This window comes from Gavialis gangeticus, unplaced genomic scaffold (genome assembly GCF_001723915.1).
Source record: "Gavialis gangeticus isolate Ggan-Ray unplaced genomic scaffold, GavGan_comp1, whole genome shotgun sequence".
Classification (NCBI taxonomy): domain Eukaryota; kingdom Metazoa; phylum Chordata; order Crocodylia; family Gavialidae; genus Gavialis; species Gavialis gangeticus.
In genome coordinates this window covers 171,454,498-171,462,637 of record NW_017729022.1, presented here as the reverse complement: position 1 = coordinate 171,462,637, position 8,140 = coordinate 171,454,498, and the positions used below count along the sequence as shown (strand labels likewise).

At 45.2% G+C, this 8,140-nt stretch overlaps 1 protein-coding gene across 1 annotated transcript in view; it reads right to left on the bottom strand.

Moving 5' to 3' along the window:
• The window catches only part of DISP1 (dispatched RND transporter family member 1), a 181,106-nt gene extending 173,720 nt beyond the window's left edge, over positions 1-7,386 (bottom strand). Inside the window, exon 1 of the mRNA XM_019516498.1 lies at positions 7,267-7,386. The gene's annotated coding sequence lies outside the window, so the exon portion shown is untranslated. The remainder of the gene's footprint in view (positions 1-7,266) is intronic.
• Positions 7,387-8,140: the final 754 nt, after the last annotated feature.

The following is an 8,140-nucleotide window of genomic DNA, read 5'->3' as shown; positions in this document are numbered from 1 at the left end:
TGGTGTTGTTTACTAAAGAAAACTAGATAGTACAAATTCTTTTTGCTTGTGTAATGATAGAGTGACCTCTTCAGCAAAATGAATATGATTACAATAAGGCCACTGAGAAAAAAAATGATTGGCATCAGATTGAAATTGTTATTCCTTGGTGGGGTACATATCACAATATATTTATTTTCTTAAATCACCACTTCATTGTTGATATTAAAGGAGCTGGAGAAAAATGCAGTTAATTTTCTTCTCAATGCCTTGTCCTGGAACAGCACTGACATTTTAAAAATGTCTTCTAGGCTAGGGACAGAAGTTACACATAAACTTGTTTAAGTGATCAGAAACTGGCTTAAACCTGTAACAGAACAGAAGTTCAGTGCACTTAAACCATAAACACAATGACTGGAACCTGTTTAAGATAAACCTGGTTAGATGTAGTATTAGACTTAACTGATTTAGGTCAAACCAGTTTATGAAACTACTGTCCCAGACCCCTTCCTGGTTCAAGTTAAATCACAGTCCGCCAGCATCCCAGCATGCTTTGCAGCCCTAAGCTAGGCTGTGCTGTCTGCTCCAGAGAACAGGGCTGGCCCCACCCCTCTGCTCCCTAGCTGGAACAGTGAGGGCTAACTGACAAGGGGCTGGTAGGGGGCAAGCCCAGCTGAGGATGCAACCCAGTCTGGGAGGGGGAGTGGGGGGGGGGGGACTGCCCTCCCCCAGGCAAACCCCAACTGGGGGCTGGGGCCAGGGATGGGGGTTAAACGTTCCTTCCCTCACTCAAATTTACTGCTGGCTGCAAATCCTGCTGCTGTAATTCTGGATTGCAAATCCCAGAGGCCTCAGGAGCAGCAGGAAGAGGAAGTGAACACACAGCCAGAGGGCTATGCTCTAGCACCCCTCGGCTTCTGGCCTGAGCCACTGCAGGCATGTGGCTGCATTTCCTGAATCAAAGGTAAATGTCAGTTCGCTTCTGTTTCAATTTAACCTGTGCAGCTTAGACTAACCTGAAAAAGACCGAATCGATTCAGCCTCGGGCTTTTTGACCGTCTGTACCTAGCCAAAACGGCTGAAACTGCATCAAGATAAGCCTGGTTGAATGTAATATCAGACTTAACTGATTTAGGTCAAACCAGTTTATGAAACTTCTATTCCAGACCCCTTCCTGGTTCAAGTTAAAATCACATTACCCCAGTATCACAAAATGCTTTGCAGCTCTGGGTGGGGCTGAGCTGTGCTGTCTGCGTGAGCACAGCAGGGTTGGCCACTGCCCCTCTCCTCTTTAGCCAATCAGCCAAAGGCAGGAAGTCTGCAGGGATCAAATGATCCCAGCAAGAAATGCCTTTTGAATGAGACCAGAGTAGGTGCTTGCATCACCTCTGTGGGGAGTTTTTTCCAGACCTTGGACACTCAGACTATAAAGAAGCTTTTCCTTATATGAGTCTGATATATTGAGTTTTCCTTGTATTGCGTTTTTCCTTATACCAAGACTGACCTTCTAGAAGTTTGTGGCCATTAGACCTAGTTATCCCTTGGGCAGCCCTGGTGAACAACTGTTCTCCCAGATCCAGATGCACCCCCCTTATATACTTAGTAGCAAACTGTCCATCAAAAATGATGGGGGAGGGTGGCAGAGACGGAGCCCAGCTTTCGGCCCTACGGCCCTGTTCCCCACCTCCGCTAGTCTGTCTCCACCCCCTTCAGCCCAACCCTGTCCCCACCTGGTATTTTGGATGCAAGGCCAGGGCTGCTCCCCCTCCTCCACCCCCACCATGGTGGCCCTGTCCCCACTCCCCTTTGCCCCCCATCACTTCAGCCATTCCTTCCCCCCGGTCTCTCTCCTTGCTCCAGAGCTAGGCCCACATCCACCCTCCCTTCCCGCTGCTTTGGGCCTAGCCTATTCCACCTCCTCCCCTCCCCCCATAGCCTTGGGTCTGATCCTGCTCCCCCCATGGCTGCCACTGTGCCTGTGCCACCTCTTCCCCATGCTTGTGGGCCTGGCGGTAGCCACAGGCCCAGCAGCAGTGGCGGAAGGCCTGGGCCCAGGGCTGGCAGTGGGCGCAGGCTCAGTGCAGTGATTATGGGCACGAGGTGGCAACCACGGGGTGGTGGCCACGGCTACTGGTAACTGCCCCCCCATCTCCTCCCTCCCCTCCCTGATGGATCTTGTTGGGGGTGAGGGGGGGTGCTCAGGCCCCTGGCTCCAAGGAGCAGATCAGAGGAGTCAAGGCCAGTGGTGCTGGCCTTGCTTCCTGACTCTGTCCCCTCTGTTATGGCAGGGCTCCAGTCCCTACTGTCCCCCTCTGCCACCAAGGGGGTAGGGGAAGGGCAGTCCAGCTCCACTGGCCTGCCCTCCCCTGCCTCCATCCCCTCAGTCCCCACTGTCATGGCAGCGCTCTGCCATCTGTCCTGTCCATCCATAGCACTCTGATTGGCTGCCAAGACAGCCAATCAGAGCGTGAATAAAACATTATGGACAGACAGACAAAGGCTTTTATAATATAAGAATAGGCAGCCACCAAGTCCCCCCCGAGCCTTCTCTTTGCCCTGCTGAAGAGTCCCATGTCCTTCAGCCTCTCTTCGTAAGGCTTGCTCTCTTGGCCTTTGATCATATGGGTGGCTCTCCTCTGGACTCTCTCGAGCTTATCCACATCTCTCCTCAAGTGTGGGGGCCTAGTACTGGATGCAGTACTCCAGCTGCAGCCTCACTAAGGCCAAGTGATGAGGAAGGATGACATCCCTGGTTTTGCCCAAGATGCATCAGTGGATGCATGCCAGAATTCGGTTTGCTTTGCCAGCCACGACATCACATTGGTGGCTTACGTTCATCCTGTGATCAATCAAAACCCCCAAGTCTCTTTTAAATCAGGGCAACCATCCTGGGCCCCACACTTTGTGGGGGCTTGCAGACTACTATACAAGCCCTGCCACAGCCGCTGCACTCCACTGATTCCACACTCAGTCTGCTCACCACCCCACAGCACTGCACGGGCTGACATGCCTCAAGCCCCACTCATCCCTAGGGACAGCTCTGCTCTTAGAGACCCATCTTAGAATCACAGAAAAATATAGCTAGAAGGAATCTCCACAGCTTGTCTTGTCCAATCCCTTGCTCAAGGCAGGATCAGCCCTACCTAAACCATTCTAGATAAGTGTTTATCTAGTTTTTAAAAGCCTGCTTTTAAAACCTACCAAAGGCAGAAATTTGCACAACTTCCCTAGATAGTTTGTTCCAATGCTTAATCATCCTGATTTTGAAAGTTGTTCCTTAATAAGCCAACTAATTTCCCTTATTGCCATTTAAGACGGTTATTCCTTATCCTGTCCCTTGAAGTCCGAGAGGATAATTTATCACCATCCTCTTAGTAATCATCCTTCAGGTATTTGAAGACTCTTATCAAATCCCTCCAGTCTGCTCTTCTCCAGACTAAATAATCCCAGTAGATTCAGCCTTTTCTCATAAATTATACTCCCCAGACTTTGCTGCTCCCCATCAGACTCTTTCCTGTTTTTCCATATCTTTAAAAGCAATGCCCCAAATTGGGCATCATATTCCACATGAAGCCTCACCCGTGATGTGTAGAATGGAAGAATCACTTCCCTTGACTTGCAAATAATTCTCCTGTTAATACAACCCAGGATGGCAGAGGTCAGCAACCTTTTACTAAAGGGCAAACTGCTCCTTGTAACCTAGGTAGCACTGCAGGCAATAGCTAAAGGATACACTCCTCACCTCCCTCCAGCCTCTGCTCACCATCAACCCTGCCAAGTGTTACAAGCAAGGATTCAGAGTAGCTAATCTAGCAGCAACGGCGAGCAGAGTGGGCAGGGGGGCACAAACAGCTGGAGCTGGAACACATGCAATTTGCTAACTGCTGAGGATCAGCTAGCTGTTGGCAAAATGCAGGCTGGATTGGGTGGAAGCAGAGCATCAGTCAGCTGTTCTTAACACACAGACTGGGTTTGATCTGCACAGATCAGATCCAGCCCAGATGCCAATCCCTGAAATATGCTATTGGCAATAAGAACACAGCTTGCATTCTGCTATGACCCCCAGAGCCTTTTTTGCAGCATTCCAACCTAGCCAAATGTTCCCCAATTTGTATCTGCTCCTCGCTTTCCTGGCTTGAGATTTATTGCTGGATACTGCATGAGGGGAAGGACTTGCTTAACTACACCCTGGCTAAGCTGGAGAACAAGTGGGTCATCCATTCATAAAACAACTGAAGAGAAAATGATTTATTATTACAAGTTTTAAAAAATCATTAAATGTAAATTTTTAGTGAGACCATTTTATTAGGTTTATGGGATGTGTGATTTTATTAAAATTATTCAGCTACCAGTCAAAAAAGAAAACCTTTATTAGACAAAGCATGTCATACATTTAACTGAAAAGAACTGAATGAGTTGTCACAAGCAGTTACAAAATGCAATACAGAATATCGCAAACTTCAGAACAGTATCTTGAACACATATCTAGAAGGACTGGGTTCACACAAAAGTTTGCATTGCACGAACTGCAAACATGAGAAGGTGTAGGCTTTCTGCCTAGTAACTGCTACAGTATTAAATGGCATGGGAAGGGAGCCCAGAACTCAGGTCTTACCATCCTGGGATGCAAAGTGCGATAGGAAGGCCTGTAGATGGAGTTGTGTGAACACTGTTGCTCCCAGAACATAACATTCCCACGGGACTGCAGGACAAAAGGGTTGTGCTTGCGAGTGCAAACAGAAGTTACATTTTTCCTGCAATCAAGCCCCTGAAAACACATGTGCACAGCTGCAGAGTGCTTTTGAAGTGGCTGATCGCACGACAAATTAAGCTTCCTAAAATGAGGTATCTGCTTTAGAGCGCCTTAGGGAACCTGTGTCCCCTAGGGTTAATTTTTTGCATAATAAGGGCTGGCCTGTTGCAGCCCAGTCCCGCCCCCAGGGCTGTCATCAGGAAGGGAAGAGGGAGGAGGGAGAGGCAAGCCAGCAGCAGCAAGCTGCCCCTTTCACAAGCTGCCAGCTTGCCTGGCCTGAGTTGGAGGGGGTGGGTGGGGGAAGGATGGATTGGAGCCCCACCCCCCTGCCTTGCAGTCTCCCCAGAGCCCTCCTTGGCTGGGGTACTGGCTCCTCAGCCAGCTAGGCAAACTCGATCCCCCACCCAACAGGCAAAAGTCTGTTGGGTAGGGAGGGCCAGAAAGATGCTCTAACTTATGGCACTACGTAAAGCACCATGAGTTAGAGCACAGGGCTTAATGTCTCAGCACCCTGTGGCAACACTGTAATTATGTGCTCAACAGCAAAGCTGTTCAAGGAATTCCTAGCTAGTGGAAACAGGGACAAGTCAAGTCAAAGTCCTTTTTAAGAGCTGCCCGTCAGCTTGAGGTCTTCCTCAGCAGCAGTCCCTCTTCTGTGCAAGAGCCCCCTACCAACTTTTCCATCTTCCTTGAGGTTTCCCAAGTGACTGACATGAGGTGTCTTAATACCTCCTCAGTCTTCCTGTTCTTGCCCAGGAGACTGTCCAGGTGTTCTGCAGTAGATAACTTCTATTATGGGGACCATAGGATCCCATACAGAACTATTGTCCCAAATTGTATCAACATTCCTCCAACTTGACTTCATTCAAGAAACTAAGAGGGTTAAAAATAACAGACTTGAATGCAAGCCACAGCACAAACCTATATTTAAAAATGTATCTGAATACACAGATAGGAATCTGATGCCATCATTTTTTAAAAACAAACGCTACCTGGTCCCCAAAAGAGTGTACCAATAGTGCATTCAGTCTCTAAGAAGTTCACCATACAAATCTTATCTACATGGAGAAAGTATACTGGTATAATCTTCTATGTGGACAGTATATAAAAAGATAATTTTCTTTTTTGATTTAGCTCAAATCCCTTCCTAAATAGACTTCACTGAAACCAAGAGCCACAGGGGATTCCACAAACCATAACCATCAGTTTAACAACTATGCCTTAATTTATACCAGCATTACCTGCCACACTGTCTACATGGGAACAACTGTAGCTCTTCAAATATGTTTTGCCTATATTTTAGATCTTGCCACTGCCAGCCAACTAAAAATACCAATTGCATTCTATAGAAGTCTTCAGAGGAGGAAGGAAAGTAATCTAAAGAAAGAACAATTAAGACAGGAATAACAAACTCATCAGGCTCTGCACACTACATGTAACATGCACTCCTTGGACCAGCCCCACATGCCACAAGGCAGCACATAGGGCCAGGACATGTAGCACGAAGGCCAATCTGGGATACGCTACATGAGGGCCCGGGCCCAGCCCCAGGCCCATGGGCAGCTCTGTGGGCCAGAAGATGGAGCTCTACAGGGTGAATCTAGCAAGCAGGCCATCTCTCTAACACCCCTGTTTTAAGAGAGAACAGGAAAAGCACACTAGAAAAAAAAAAACAAAACAAAAAACACAAAACAAAACATCTGTGCCATCACGATAAACCTTACGGACCCAGGGATTTTTTCTGTTGCTAAATTATTACCCACTCATTCTTTCTGCAGCTTTTTAATTGTAAAGAAGTCTTCAATACTTTCCAAAGTTTCAAATCAAGACCTCTGGGCTTCATTATGAAACACCATCCTTGTTCTGAAGCTAATATTAAAGTTCTCAGATGAAGTACTCTTCACAAGCCTTGTATGAGATGCTAGCAAAATTCTACAGGAGGAAAAATGGAGGCAGATAAGCATGGCCTTGAACAAATTATAATTCCAAAAGCAGTGCTGTATATAAAACTGAGAGGCAATATGGTTCTGGAGGTTTAAAGTGCAGCAATGTGTACCTGGCCCCAATTTCTATACAAAATTATTTGTCCTGCCTCTGCATTAGAGAAAAGACATTAACAGTATACATATATTCAAAGAACAAATGAAGATATGAAACTTACTCAGGTACATCAAGGCCAAACATCATCACAAAAGGCAAAAAAGATAACCAGGACCTGAGCTTGACAAACACAACTGTATCCTTTGTTGTAATGGAACATATTTTGGTTTCCTGTATAGTAAAACAGAACCAAAAGGACTGCCTGTTTCACTGCATTGTAAAGTACCTACTGCAATTCAAATCTGAAGAAACTAAAACAGAAAAGTTAGCCTGTGGGGGGAAAAAAAATTAAGAAAAGAAAGTGCCAATGAAATGAAAGATTTCTGTCAAATACCTGTTATACTATATAACATTTTCCATCCTATTTAAATCAAGCCAAGATTATAGCTTGGGCTTTTTTGAGTAGTAAATTATTGACATTTTGCATGACCTACCTTTATATCAATGTCACAGCTTTGATCTCAGCTGAAATGTGCTGTTTCTCAACTTTGTAAGAGTCACTGTGCGAGACATTTAGGAGTACAAAGTCAAATACTGTGCAGTTCACTTTCAGATACCTAAAGGAAAAAGACAGTATGCACTCAGTCATGCAGTACACAGATCAGCATATATAGCACTAAAGTGATGTCTGATTTTTTTTTTTTTTTTAAGTAATGAATAATACCAGTCAGAACTGAGGCCAATGTAGACACACTATATCCGAGTGAGAAACAAGTTTCCCCTTGGGAAAGTTTTCAAAGATTTCTCTTCCTGACTTGGGATGAAACATCCAAATCTTAAAAGTCTGTGTGTACCAATAATCCAAAATAATTTGACTTGGGTAAACTGAAACCTATTTAATTTCTAGTTTTAAAATAATAAAGTGTTAACATTTTTAAAAGAAACTTAATTCAAAGCAAAAAAAAAACAAAACACCTCACCATGCTCTCTTTCCATTATAAGTGTTCAAGTGGGGACTCTGGTAAAATATAAAAACACTTTCTGTAATCTTTTGCTTGATAGAAAACGTGAGGCAATCTCTTCCTACAAAAAGTATTTCAATTTTGACAAGGAAAAGAAAGCACTTAATTATCTCCCAACCAGCTCCGCTATTGCCAGGACTATAACTGGTCATCTAAATCCTATGGAAGTATATAACAGTACCCAACAGCTTTCATTTGTTGCCAGTTTAGTTCTGTACACAGTTACTCAACAGAACTGCTAAATATATTTTGGTAGGGCTTGAGTGTTACCTGAACACTGAAATTGCCATTTCTGGTCTAAACTAAAGGGTTGAATATAGCTTAATTCACTAAAACTGAACAGCAT